The sequence below is a fragment of the Lissotriton helveticus genome, chromosome 4_1 (assembly GCF_964261635.1).
Source record: "Lissotriton helveticus chromosome 4_1, aLisHel1.1, whole genome shotgun sequence".
Lineage (NCBI taxonomy): Eukaryota > Metazoa > Chordata > Amphibia > Caudata > Salamandridae > Lissotriton > Lissotriton helveticus.
The window spans coordinates 1,633,802,739-1,633,817,020 of NC_136063.1; the positions used below are offsets into that span (position 1 = coordinate 1,633,802,739).

The 14,282-nt window shown below is 36.2% G+C and overlaps 1 protein-coding gene across 1 annotated transcript in view; it reads left to right on the plus strand.

Moving 5' to 3' along the window:
- Nucleotides 1-348: 348 nt before the first annotated feature.
- TRANK1 (tetratricopeptide repeat and ankyrin repeat containing 1) overlaps nucleotides 349-14,282 on the plus strand; it is a 1,265,441-nt gene continuing 1,251,507 nt past the window's right edge. Inside the window, exon 1 of the mRNA XM_078688288.1 lies at nucleotides 349-512. The gene's annotated coding sequence lies outside the window, so the exon portion shown is untranslated. The remainder of the gene's footprint in view (nucleotides 513-14,282) is intronic.

The window sequence follows — 14,282 nt, forward strand, 5'->3', positions numbered from 1 at the left end:
GTGAGACACCCTGACGACCCTCGGACTGGAGTTTTGTGCAGTGCGCGTCACATTCAACAGAACAGCCAAATAAATAAATAACATTTGAAAACATGTTGTACTTAAAAAGAACTGAGAAGAAAAGGCACGCTGGTATGCTAACATAGAATGACCTCGTGTAAACATGTTCTACCTCGCTGACGTTTATTCATTTGCACTGAACTCGCAGGAGCCGGTTCGAGCTGCAGAAGAAACCTTGTTTCTATTGTGAAACCGCAGAGGGAGGCGGCTTCGACCTAGGGCGATCAGGAGAAGGCTTTACTTTCCGCTGTTCTGAAACCGAAACTAAAGCAGGGACGACTTCTTCAGAATGACGTCACAGGGACCAGTCGGTGTCAAGAGACAGGGGAGGAAAGAGGGTGAGCAAAACACACCAGGAAGGTGGTTGTGTTTACGAACAGAGGACGGGCAGATACCCTCGGCTGTTGCGCACTTCTCTTTCGGAGCTGGCTGTGGGCGCTGCGTGGTTGCAGGTATTGTTTCAGCCTCACATTCTGTATTAAGTGCACACAAGAGCAGGGATGTGGAAGCTCTGAATGGGTTCAGTGAGTGTTTTCTATTCCCCCTTTTAAGCCTGGCAAGGGAATATGCAAAAATAATCAGGCTATTCTCTTCATGTTATTGTGATCGATTTAAGACATACAAATATTAGTGTTCGCTTAAATATCCACGGCCACTAGTGGGGTTTGAGGTCAGAGTTTGACCCAAAGTCCAGCACCCCTCGATCATGCTCCGCCTCTTCTCGAGCCATCAACTTTACTTAAGTGTTCCGGCCATTGAGTTTGCCTCTATCATCTCCAGTCTGTTCCTCCCCTTAATTAAACCCTAACACCGCATTCCGCATTGTACATGTCACACCACTGCCCCCAAATCTGTTGGTATTTCATTGTGTGAGACTCTTAAAGTCAACGGGTCTCCGGAGAAGTGATAATGTACGAGTATCACGCACAATTAAGTAAAACCGGAGAATGGGACAAGTTAACATTCTTTATTCCACTACCTTAACCACGAGTCTTATCCGAGACAACTAAGATCTGGAACATAATATGATTGTTCCGTTACAATGAGATATTCGTGTGATAGTAAAGTATGGAAAATGCATTGACAGAAAGCAGCTAGTGGAGTTGTATAAAGTTCCCCTGTCAATAGAGCTGAATGACAATAATAAGGAATCACCAATCTGATCGGACAAGTTATTCGTTTTCAAAAAGAGCCATAACTCTGATTGGACAAGTTATTCTTTTTTAGACGAAGGGAAGACAAAATAAAGAGTTGTGTGTTTTTTTAAATCAGCCGTGGCAAGAGGTGCACGTAGGTCTGTTTTTAATGTGTACAGACACGTAGACATGCATTGGCATGCAATAGATTATTAAAGCCACGGCTAATGACTTTGCAAACGTTTTGAAGTACAGGTGTTGGTGATATTGGTGGTGGTTTTCAGGTGGTATTATTGGTGGTGGTATTGTTAGCAGCAGGGGCGTAAATAGGTCTAGGCTTAGTGGAGTGGGGCCTAACATGGCAAATGAAGGGGCGTTACTAACGTTAATCAGTGGGGGCGGGGCTAAAATGTCAGACAATCAGGATCAGGTAATACTCAGGCCAAACTCAAAAATAAAAGTGGTGAATTCTGCATTCAAAACTGCACCTTGGTATTCATCATGCACCCCATGAAGACGCTTCCCACAGAAGCTCAAAGCTAAGACAACACTCTTTCAACCACACACCACAAGGTGCAACCTGCTACTAGATGGACAAGTGCTTTAGCATCGCACAGTTTGGTTCGGATGGTTTCAAGGATCGAGGAAATACATGCTGTATGGATTGCCTGCTGACCTGAGCTCACAGACCTCGGTGAACTGGGCTGCCTTAAATATAGGATATTCCTAAAATGAAATTCGACCCACACAAAGGACCAACCTTTTGACCTGCATGTTGGACACAGTTGTTTTCAGCATATAGAGAAATCTTAATAGCTATGATTTAAAAGTAAGATGAATTTAAACAAGTATGATATTTAAATATGCCCCATTCCTCTTGATCTACCGGCAAATGAAGAAGTGAATGAAAGTCAATCTAAGGCCATTTTAAATTTCACAAGGGGAAAGTTTGTGCGGCACGTTTGCCAGACTAGTACAAGCATGTATAGAGTAATAAAGTGCATTGAAGGTTGCATATACCAGGTATGGGGAACCCAGAAGGTAACGACCTCAGTCTGAGCTCACGGTCCGTCATATGCAGAGAGTGGGCGAGTCCTTGATCCAAAGGCAAAGTTTTTATGTGCATTCTAGGCTTCCCAGGAGTACTTACTACCCCGGTTGCATACCCAGGCCTCTAGAAGACAAAGGATTTTCAGGGAAGGCCCTTAATCCTAGATCTGCCATTCCACCTAGGTCTGCCACGAGATGAATCCTCACCTGGTTTATCTGCCATCCGTGTAGTCTCCTTTCCGTGTGCAGCTCTGCAGGTTGAGCACGCGCTGCATCGATGTCATGTGTAGCCTCCACATCACAAGCTTGAATCCCAACGCAGCCACTCATCCTACTATCCTCCCTACATCAAAATGAGGAGTACTGAATCTAACGATTCTCCAAGTACAGACTGGATACAAGTAACAACAGCTCTTAAGAAAAATTTAGTTTAGGTGTTCCTAAAAAAGCTGTGTCAAAAATGCCCAGGGCAGGCAGGGACTTACTTGAGAGGTCAGTCATGGAACCCAAGCTCACACAACACAACTCTTGGCCAGGGCTGGACTGGGAACCAAAACCGGCCCAGGCAAAGTGCTCGGCCGGCCCCCTGGGGTTGTGACCGAGCTCTTTGCCGGGGCCGGTTTTCGGCCGATTTTGTTACAAGGGCGTGTTTGCAGCAACGCTGCAAAAACGGCCCTGTAACAAAAACGGCCCCCAGGGGCCCATAACCGGTCCCCACCCTTGCGCCGCACCGGGGGATTGCCCGGTGCCTGCAACGGCCAGTCCCGGCCTGCTCTTGGTGCAGTATGTCACAACCATCCACTCCCAGAAAAAGGTGACCCCTGCTCTCACAGAGAAGGAAAACAGGCTCTTGGAAACTTGCTGCCTGCTCTTCTGATAGTATTCTCTGGAGTCGTGCTGATCAGCAGCACTGTCGTCCTGGCAACCAACCCCTCCCGAAAGTCTTGCTGTGTAGATAGATGAGGGTCAAATGTCTCCTGGTTTCTCCACTCATGGGCCCCCTCTGCTTCTTCACCACTGCCCTTGGATGCAAAAAGAGACAGATCCATGGCACTGTTCACCATTTATTTGGTGAGCAGTGCCGTGGATGTGTATTCCATGCAAGTGCACAGACAGCAAACCCTGGGGTATGTCGCCAGTAGGAATTCCTTTTCAAAGGAAAAGCATCACCTGCACTGGCCATCCCTTTCCCCCTGCTGTGCACATCTTCCCACTCCCACCCCAGCTGCACAGCACATCAAAAGTGCTTTGGTAAAATCCCTGCCTTCAGGCAAGGGTATCACCTCGGTGGCAGCCATCTCAAAGAAAACAAGAGGTGAGGGGGTTGCTGAAACCTTTCAGAGGCTGGCTGGCTCGGGTTGGTTCTGGGCCTTTCAGAAGGGTATCATTAAAATCACATGCTAGGATGCTAAAGCATCCGATGCTACGTGCAGCCTTAATAGAAATGTAACTGGGGAAGAAGGGCTTGCATGCTTTAATTATTTTAATGCGTGTAAGGAAAGTGTCATGCTGTAATCTTAGCCAGGTTCTAGAAGGTGGGGGTCGGGTTCTGAAGCCCGTTTAGCCGAATGTATGATGTTACAACGCATACATTTACATCGCGGTACATTACATTGCGGTTTTTACAACGCAAGTCGTTAGAACGACTTCCGTTGGAGGGCGCTGGACTTAGGTGTAGAATAATTTACTTTTCCAACTCCAGTCTATGTACAGTAGGGAAGGAGTTGGATTGTAAATTATACTATTCCTTGTCCTAGAGCACCATCCAGCGCATGTCGTTGTAACAACTTGCGTTGTGAAAACCGCGATGTAATAGCATCACGATGAAATCCCTGCATTGTAAACTATGTTTCCCGTTTAGCCCAATGGGTGTTACGCACCTGGTTAGCAGCACTAGCACTTGTGGTGGTATTAGTATAACAATAGTAATGGGGTGACCCACTATCCCCAGAACCTGGCAAATCTAGTAGTATGGTGTACAGTCTTAATATCGAGTCATTTATTTCGACTGGACATAATATCGACTAGAGAATATCGAGATGGCATTAATATCGAGGTAAGTAATATCGATTATTTTTTTATCGATTGTTATGTATGTAAAAAATATCGACATAAAAAATATCGAGTAAGTAATATCGTCAGTAAAAAATATCGATATGTTTATTAGTTTAAAAATATCGAAAGTTGTGTTATCGACTGTCACAATATCGACTCTCATGATATCGAATTTTAATATGTATATATATAATATGTAATAGTTCAATGTACATTGTTTTAATGTTTTATAATAGCATTTTGTGTTAAAATGTATTAATTTTATTTATTTATTTATATAGAATTAATGTTAAAAATAATTAATAAATTAAAAAAATTTTATATTACTATAATAATTTCTAGGAGCGGGTAGTGGGTTTTTAGGGGAATAGGGTGGGAAGTATTTTAAATATAATTAATTAATTATGTAAATATATTAATTGGTATTAATTAATTAATTATGTAAATATATTAATTGGTATTAATTAATTAAATATGTAAATATATTAATTGGTATTAATTAATTAAATATGTAAATATAATTATTGGTATTAATATGTAATTAATTGTTAAATTACTATTTAATTAAATATATAATATGTAATTGGTAAATATGTTATTTTAATAGCTTATTTGAGAATTATGCTTATTTAAATCATTTTTTTCATGTAGCCGGTTGTGGGATTATAGGGGATTAGGGTGGGAAGTAATTTAATAGTAAGTAATTAAATCTGTTAATTAATTAATTGGTAAGAATAAGTAAATACTTGTTATTTATCTAAAATATGTTAATTATATATAATTTAATTGTTAATTTATTTAAATAAATGGAATTATTGTTGAATATGTAAAATCAAACTTTTTTAGGATATGTAGTGGGTTGTGGGATTATAGGGGAATAGGGTGGGAAGTAATTTAATTGTAAGTAATTAATTATGTTAATTAGTTAATTGTTATGAATAATTAAATATTTGTAAAATAAATTAAATATGTTAATTATATTTTATGTAATTGTAAATTTATTAACATTAATGCTATTATAGTAAATTATGTTACATCTCACATTTTTATGTTATGTAGTGGGTTGTGTGTTAATAGGGGTATAGGGTGGGAAGTTAATTAATTATAAGTAATGACATATGTTAATTAATTAATTGGTATTCATAATGAAATAATTGTTAAAGACTTAAAATATGTTAATTATATAGATATAAATAGATATAACTAATATTATAATAATTAAATATAAAATATATATATATGAAATATAATTGTCTAATTACATTTAATTACATATATATAATATATTTATAATTAGATATATAAAGATATATATAACATATATATATATAATTATAGATATTCTCATATATATATTATTTTGTATTTGGGGAAAGAGGTTGGTTTAGTCTTCTGGGTTACTTTTCTGTTTGGTTATTAAGGGGTATATGTTGTGTGCAGAGTCAGTTGTCAGTTTTTTGGTAAAGGTGTATTTGTAGGGGTCAGGGTCAGTTTTCATTTAGTGGGTAAAGGGGTATTTTTAGGGGTCAGGGTCAGTTTTCAGTTAGTGGGTAAAGGGGTATTTGTAGGGTTCAGGGTCAGTTTTCAGTATTTGGGTAAAGGGTAATTTTTTTCTTTCAGAGTCAGTTTTCAGTTTGTGGATAAAGGTGTTTTTAGGGGTCAGGGTCAGTTTTCAGTTTTTGGGTAAAGGGGTATTTGTAGGGGTGAGGGTCAGTTTTCAGTTAGTGGGTAAAGGGGTATTTGTAGGGGTCAGGGTCAGTTTTCAGTTAGTGGGTAAAGGGGTATTTTTAGGGGTCAGGGTCAGTTTTCAGTTAGTGGGTAAAGGGGTATTTTTAGGGTTAAGGGTCAGTTTTCAGTATTTGGGTAAAGGGTATTTTTTTGGTTGCAGGGTCAGTTTTCAGTTTGTGGGTAAAGGGGTATTTTTAGAGGTCAGGGTCAGTTTTCAGTTTTTGGGTAAAGGGGTATTTTTAGGGGTTAGGGTCAGTTTTCAGTTAGTGGGTAAAGGGGTATTAGTAGGGGTCAGTGTCAGTTTTCAGTTAGTGGGTAAAGGGGTATTTTTAGGGGTTAGGGTCAGTTTTCAGTTAGTGGGTAAAGGGTTATTTTTAGGGTTAAGGGTCAGTTTTCAGTATTTGGGTAAAGGGTCTTTCTTTGGTTGCAGGGTTAGTTTTCAGTTTGTGGGTAAAGGGGTATTTTTAGAGGTCAGGGTCAGTTTTCAGTTTTTGGGTAAAGGGGTATTTTTAGGGGTCAGGGTCAGTTTTTAGTTAGTGGGTAAAGGGGTATTTGTAGGGGTCAGGGTCAGTTTTCAGTTAGTGGGTAAAGGGGTATTTTTAGGGGTCAGGGTCAGTTTTCAGTTAGTGGGTAAAGGGCTATTTTTAGGGTTAAGGGTCAGTTTTCAGTATTTGGGTAAAGGGTATTTTTTTGGTTGCAGGGTTAGTTTTCAGTTTGTGGGAAAAGGGGTATTTTTAGAGGTCAGGGTCAGTTTTCAGTTTTTGGGTAAAGGGGTATTTTTAGGGGTCAGGGTCAGTTTTCAGTTAGTGGGTAAAGGGGTATTTTTAGGGGTCAGGGTCAGTTTTCAGTTAGTGGGTAAAGGGTTATTGTTAGGGGTCAGGGTCAGTTTTCAGTTAGTGGGTAAAGGGGTATTTTGTGGGTTCTGGGTCAGTTTTTAGTTTGTGGGTAAAGGGGTGTTTTTAGGGCTTTGGGTCAGTTTAGGGTTTTAGGTTAGAGGGATACAGGGTAAAAATATGGTCAATTTAAATGTCTATTAAATTAGTTACTTTTTCATATATTTTATATAAAATATTTCAATTAATATACATTAAAACAATTATTGGTATTGTAGGACTTTAAATATTAATACAATTTTTAAATATATTTAAATGTATAAGGTATTTTTAAATAGATTATTTAATATGCAAATAATATTTATATACAATAATAAAGAAGGAAACATAGACAGGGTTAAATGCCATAAATGAAAAATTGTTTATTCACATATACAAATTTATTTGTAAATAGAGAATCATTTTTTATTTATAATCAAAAATTTTCATTCAATGTTTTTATTAACATAACAAAAATATGAAGTACATGTATATGTTTTTAACACATAAATTATATTAACATAATTTTTTTATCTTTTACATATATTAACATTTAAATAGTTTCTGAAACAAATTGGTAATATGTACTTTTTATTTAATAACAAAATATTTATTCAGATACACATTGAATTTATTGTGATTGCAAATTATGTACATTTTTTTGTAATTGTAACATTTTTGTTTATTACCAAGTCATGTTATATTTTTGGAAATAATTATTATGAATATTGAACATATTTATAATATTCATTTTTAAATACATAAACACCAAAAACATTTATTATATACATACATAATGTTTTACATAATATTTGCAAATTTAAAAAAAACATTTCTTGTAACAAACTTATATATGCAATTTATTTTTACATTAACATTATTTACTAAATGTATTTATAAATCAAAAATTAATTTTTTAACTATAACATAACAGTTGAATAATTATTTCAAACTTATGAATATTTATGAAATAATTTTATACACTTTAAATAAATATTTACACTTAATATAATACTCTGTGTATTTTTTAAAGTGTTGGAATATAGAAATTAAATAGCATTTAGCTGTATACAGGGACTACTTTTTAACCGCGTAATGTTACTTAGGCGTATTTGGTGCTTCAACAGATCGCGGTTGGGTGCTGCTTCGCGTTAGAGAGGGTAAGTTTGTTTTAATTGTGTTTTATAAGTTTCTGAACTTATTGCTAGTGTATGTGTGCTGTGTTTATGTTTATGTAGGTAGAGTTAATTAGAGAAGATTGTGTGTTCGGTGTTAGGTAGAGTGTACGATATTGGATTTTTACCGCGTTTTTGTTGTAGGTGTGTGAGGTGAGGTAATATGTTTAAATGTTACTAAGATAATATGTTTGATGTATAAATATGTGTTTTTATATATGTATGGGTGTTTTTATGTGGGTGGGTATGTTATTTATTTTTTCTAGGTTATCGTCACGTTTCGCTGTTTTGGAGGACTCCCTTCTTTTTTGATCACAGCTGTGTAACGAGTATTATATACTCTTATTTTTGCACACTATTTTTTGGGTTTTTACATTTTCTTGGAGCGTTTATTTTTCGCCATTACGGATTTTTGGGTTTTCTATGGTATCTGGTGTCTACTGAAGTGGAAAGGAGTCGCTATGCATTTGTTTGTATTTTTGCATTTTTTTGGGCTTTCATGGATTGTATGGGTTTTTGGAATGGTGTCCTATGGATTGCTTGGAATTGGATTACGTTTGAAGCTGTATCAGAAATATAAGTATTTTCTGGATTTTTAATGGGTGGGAAAACTGTTTTTAATTTTGCTTTACTTACGTTGTATGTAACATTTTGTAAATACATTATCTAAATACATTTTATAAATGTTAATATTATGTATTTGATAATTTAATTGCAATTTGTTACATATTATAATGAAGAATTTTAGGAAAAATATGTTTAGTTTTACGTGTATAGTTATGTAATGTTTTAAAGAATAGTTTTGGCAATCATTGATAGATATTCTAGTCCTTTGCTAGTTGGATAGAGGGTAACTTGACTTTGGAGTGTGTTATACATTTTTTTAGTTTCTTTGGTGAGTTTAGGTCCAATCAAAGTTACTGATTGCTCCATTCGGAGCTCCTGGTAACTTTGTTCTTTTTGTAAGGATTGTATTAATTTGTGAAGGGTAGGCGTTCCTCGGCCTGTAGTTGCTTGGAAGGCATTGTGCCATCCTTCAACTGCATTGTTTGTTTTTGCTTCCTTATTTAGTGTGCTAAGGTAGACATTCCACCAAGCTATTTGGTATTTGGGTTGTCTTCTATGGCCTGATCTGTGTAGCCTTCCTACCCATGTGTCTTCGAAGTAGTCAAGCATAGGGCTTAGTTTATCTTCGTTTCTTTTATAGTAGGGGCTGTCTATTAATAAGTTATAGTGCTCAGTTACATCTGTTAGTGGAACATAGGCTAGGGCGATGAGTTTTTTGATTTGATAAGCAAATGTGCTATCAGTGGCGTATTGGATACTCAAGGTTGATTTTTGTAGATGTCGCCAGATACATTGATTAAAGTGGTAATAGCAACCTTGTATTGCTGTGTGTGGGTATGTTTTAAGGATGCTGTTTATCATAGCTTTTTCAAAGTCAATGATAATTTTTTGTGGAAAATAGTTGTTAGTATGTTGCTTGACTTCAGTTAGTATTTCTTGATAGGTAGTTTGCTGTTTGTTTGGTAGAAGGGCATAAAGGAATGGAATATTTGCATTTTGGAAATGACCATGGATGGTGTATAATTGATAAAAAGGTTTGGGGCATACAGAAAAAGTACCGTCCATCATCCAAGTTTGGCATTGGGTAAGTTTTGTCATGTTGTTTGCTGTGGCAAACAGTATAATTCTTTTATCTTTAGATTTGTTGTCATAGAGTATAAAATTTTCTTTATTGTGAGTTACAGAGAGTTCAGGTGGAATTTGGACTTCTTCTAAAGTTTTTGGTGTGGGAGGAGTAGTGCATGTTGCTCTTTTTTGTCTAGCTACTGTTCTTTTAAGGGATTCTATAGATGGTAATTGGCTAGAAGCATGTTGGGGAAGTACACTTAAATGGTGTTTCAGAATAGCAGTTGTTGGTTGATCAGTGCTAGTACTAGCTTCTTTAAGGGAATCTAGCATTTGTCTAATCTCTATTTCTGTTACATTGGGTGGGTGATTATGTTCTTTAGTATAAGTAACAGTAGTTTCCTGAGTTATAGCTCTACCATAACATTTGTTGGCATAATATTTCGTACACTTCCAAAACACTTTCAAATCTTTTTGTTTCTCTTGAATGTAGACATATCCCATGTAACAAAGAAGCATTTTCCCTTTTTGTGAATAAATGAATTTAGCTCCTTCAGTCATGATAGTATTGTAGTGCTAGGAGGTAATTAAAAGAGAATGTAAATATTTTTTAAGGAAAAAAAAATGTTCTAATCACATTATACAGTTTCACACATTTGTATTTTACCTGTAAATGTTTTGATGCTTTCAAGTCGTTATTTTCAGCTGTTGATGTTCTTCAAACTTTTATTTTCTGTGTATATCTTTTTGTACCTGTGGAAGTTGAGAAAATGTGTAGAAATATTTTATTACTATTTATGATAATTTGTTCGACGTTTTTTGCTAGTTTAGATTTAGTTACCTATCTATTAATTCTCGATTTTACATTTCTAATATATACTTACTTTTTTATATGTAACTTTTGATGTCCAGGTGTTGTGTAGGTCTTCTGTTTTTTTTTTCATCTGTAGGATGAGTGCTAAAAAAAAAAGATATATTTGATGTATTTTGCTTTAAAATATAGGTGTGAGCTTTGAGAGTTACATTTTCGCTGACTAATAATGTAGTAGTACTTACTTTAGATATGTGTAGGTCTCTTTCTGTTGAAGTCCATCAGTTTTCTTCCAGAAATCCAGCAGAGTTTCGTCTTCCTTTACTTAGGAGATGTATACTGCGTTTTTAGTTACTTATTATTTCATTTATATAGTATTAGGTTAATTGTTTCAGAAATAGGATTGGTTGTTTAAATGGATAGTCTGTTTTTATTTGTTGATTTGAATTTTTTTTTCTGTTATGCTAATTGCTTTCCTTATATGGGTGACGCAAATTAACGTTTATTGAATGTGTAAGGATTTATTTTGTATAGGTAATGTTCTAGGTAATGTTATTTTGATATTTGTAAAGTGGAGGAATATATATAATTAGTTGTAAAAAATGTGTAGAAGGTCGAAACATTGTTTATGTATTATAAAATGTATGTTAGTATTTATTGTGTGTTGTAAATGTTATGAAAATAAATAATATATGTCATCTATTTATATTAACTAAATCTGGTTTTTTATGATCAGTATGACTTAATTATTAAATAATAAAGTCATTTATTTTAGGATCTATTAATGGCGATTTTTTTACAATCGATAAATTTGCTATCTATGTTTGTGTAATCGATATTTTGACTGTTGTTATATAAATATTTAATAATCGGTGTTTTAGAAATCGATAATGTTGTGAGTCGATATTGTTGTAGTCGTTGTTTTTAGTAGTCGATATTGTGTAAGTCGATATTTTTGATGTTTGTTGTGTAAGTATAGTAAATCGATAATTTTGTTGTCGATAATTAGTCATCGATATTTTGTCCAGTCGATATTCGGTCTGTCGAGGTTATGTCAGTGATCCTAGTAGTATGCAACAACAATTGGTTCTGTGGGTAGTTATATTTCTTTAACAAGAACATAAATTCATTCACAAATACTTTATGTTGGTCTGGTAACTCAATCACGCCTTGGTACGGACCACATCCACTAAATAATTAAGTTTACCTTTTAACCTCTTAGAATCAAGGATTTGATGAATCTCATCTTCTATATTACCTTCAACAAAAATTGGTGGTATAGGGGTTCAGCATGCAAGGCAGGGTTGAATGATTTCAAGAGAGATGTGTAGGATACATGATGTATTTTGATTTCTTTAGGCAGTTCCAATTTCATGGCTATAGGATTGACGACTTTGGAGAACATATAAGGACCTTTATAATGTTGTTGTAATTTACATGGCCCAGATAATCATAGGTTCCTTGTTGCCAACCATCCTGATCACCACTTGTGTACAATGGGGATGAATGTCAATGCCTATCCACCTGGGTTTTCATTTGTTATTTATATATTGCTGCAACTCAATATTTACAATAGTCCGGTTACTTGCAAGGTTTTCATGATGGACTTTTACCGCTTGCAAGGCTATTAGTTCTGGAGGTGCTTGCAAAGAAAAACCTTTGGATGATAACCAGACGAGAAATAGAATGGATAGACTTTTGTTGCTGAATATGTATTATTGTTATAGGCAAACTCTGCTATAGGTGACACCTGAACTCAATCAGCAGACAGCGTGGGTTTTGTTCCAATGATTGATTGTTATGTTCTATTTGTCCATCAGTTTGTGGGTGGTCTGCAGAAGATAAACGGTGATCAATCTGTAAAGCAGAACAAATGCCTTGCCAGAAGCTAGAAACGAATTGTGCATCCCGGTCAGAAATTACAACTGTGGTTAAACCATGCAGGCAGATGACCTGATTCATGAAAAGTTCAGATAATTCCTTAGCATTTGGTATATTTTTAAGGGGAATGAAGTGAGCCATTTTTGGTTAGCGAATTCATAACCCCTAAAATAGTGGTTAAACCATTGACCCAGGAGAGGTCAGTAATAAAATCCATGCTGATAGAGTGCCTAGGGTTAGGTGGTATGTCCAATGCCTGTGACAGTCCAGTTGGTGAGGAATGTGAAGCTTTCTGATGAGCGTAGGTGAAACATGTTTGAACAACGTTTTTACACCCTTTGCCATGACTTCCCACCAAAACCAACATATACACATCTGTTTTGTTTTTTCCTCCCTCGGGTTTCTAGCTAAAGGAGCAGAGTGACACCAATGTAATACCTTTTGTTTTAAGTCAGGAGTTGGGATATATAATTTTTCGGCATGGTAATAGAGATCCCTTTTATGCTGTTAGAAGTATCTGCCAGCATTTCCACAGGTTTCAAAGCTTGGAAATGGGATTGTAGATCAACAAGAAAAGAATCAGAGTCATCAACCATGCTATTACGTACCCCAACTATCTGTTCCTGGGGGATAGTCAAAGTCTGTGTCTGTGGTGGATGCATGGCCCCCTTATCTAGATGAGAGCGAGCGCATCTGCCGTCCTCTGTTTTTCCCTGGGAAAATACGTGATCACAAAATCATATTTACTAAAAAAGAGAACCCAAACCATTGGACGTACGGTGAGGGCACAAGCGGGTCTGAAAAGCTGTACGTTTTTGCGAACAAAGTAGATGGTCACAGTATGCTGGGAACCCAAAAGGTAATGTCTCCATTCCTGAAAGGCCAGTTTGATTGCCAATAGTTCTCGCTCAGTAATGGTATAGTTTTGCTCTGCTGGCAACACTTTTTTGGAATAGTAGGCAATCAGATGCATTTTACTTGATGTCACATCTCGTTGAGACAAAACTCCACCCACAGCGTGTTGGGAAGGATCAGTGTCCACAAAATGTGGTTGGGATGGGTCTGCATGTTTTAATATGGGAGCCGTGTTAAACTGTTATTTTAAGAAAAGGATTGCCTTTTCAGCATCTCTGGACCATGTAAAGGCAAGTCCTTTGAGTAGCAGTTTAGTTATTGGTGTTACAATGTCAGATAAACAAGTGATGAACTGCTTATAAGAATTGTCAAAACCGAGAAAAGATTGAGCCTCCCTAACAGAAATGGGACTTCGCTACTGCAGAATAGCCTCAATTTAATTGGGGTCCATATGAATGCCAGATGGAGAGCGAATGAACCCAAGGAAATCTACTTGTGTAGTATGAAAAACACTTTTGTCCAATTTGGCAAACAAGTGATGCTTTTGCAAGCATTGCAGCACCTGTTTGACATGGATAAAATGTTCTTCCTCAGTTTGTGAAAAAATAGGTTTATCATCGATGTACACGTTGCCAAATAGTTCTAGAAAGTCCTTCGATACCTTGTTAATAAACAATTGGAAGGCCGCCAGGGCATTACATAATCTGAATGGCAGTACGCAATATTCAAACAGGCCATATGTAGTACGGAAGGCGGTTTTCAATTCATCTCCTTCTCGTACCCTGATCAAATGATAAGCCTCTCTGAGATCTAGTTTTGTATATATGGTAGAACTCTTCACCTGATCAAGTAGTATTGGGATGAGGGGTGATAGGTATCTCTTTTTTCATGGTGGCTTTTTTTAATACCCTGTAATGGATACAGACCCACAATTCCCCATTATTTTTCAGGACAAATAACAGATGTGATGAAATAATAGATGAGGAATGGTTGATGAACGCATAGGCCAATAGCTCATCAGTATATT